The sequence below is a fragment of the Sinocyclocheilus rhinocerous genome, unplaced genomic scaffold (assembly GCF_001515625.1).
Source record: "Sinocyclocheilus rhinocerous isolate Xijiao unplaced genomic scaffold, SAMN03320098_v1.1 scaffold1322, whole genome shotgun sequence".
In the NCBI taxonomy this organism is placed as follows: domain Eukaryota; kingdom Metazoa; phylum Chordata; class Actinopteri; order Cypriniformes; family Cyprinidae; genus Sinocyclocheilus; species Sinocyclocheilus rhinocerous.
Genome location: NW_015657497.1, coordinates 892,093 through 892,749, shown reverse-complemented (window position 1 = coordinate 892,749; position 657 = coordinate 892,093).

The following is a 657-nucleotide window of genomic DNA, read 5'->3' as shown; positions in this document are numbered from 1 at the left end:
CAAAAAATTTTGGTATATAAATTGATACATTCCAACACATAATGCATTATATGAACTGAACTTAAATTAAAATATTACAGTTTAAGCTTAAAGTTGACAGATTAAAAAAAAAAACCTTGTGAAGAATCTTTACACCACTATTTAAATTACAACAAATTGTATAGGACAATTTACACAACTAAAAAATTGGAGAAAACAAAATCTACTACCTGCTGTATGCAGACAACATAACTATTGCAGGAAGTACAGCAATTTAGTTGACATGGTAGTTGCAGTCCTAAAAATCTGAATGCTGGTATGAAGTTGAACAATCCAAAAAAAAAAAAACTGACACCTTTGAACATTGTTTTTAGAGGCATTTGTATATTCCCTAAACCACTAGGAAAAAAAAAAGAATGGGCGTCCCGAGCTCGAATCCCGGCTCCTGGACCTTTTCCGATCACATCCTTCCTGTCAAATACCTACTGTCCTATCAGGAAAAAAAAATTTGTTATAACATGCCTATATTGATAGGACAATTGAAACAATGACAGGAATAATAAAAGAGGGAATGTGATCAGGAAAAGACTACAAGAACCCTCCAAAGATGGGGACCCATGGGTATTGCAGAACTGCACAACCATAATTCAGCCCTACCCCCCCAAACACCCTTGAAAA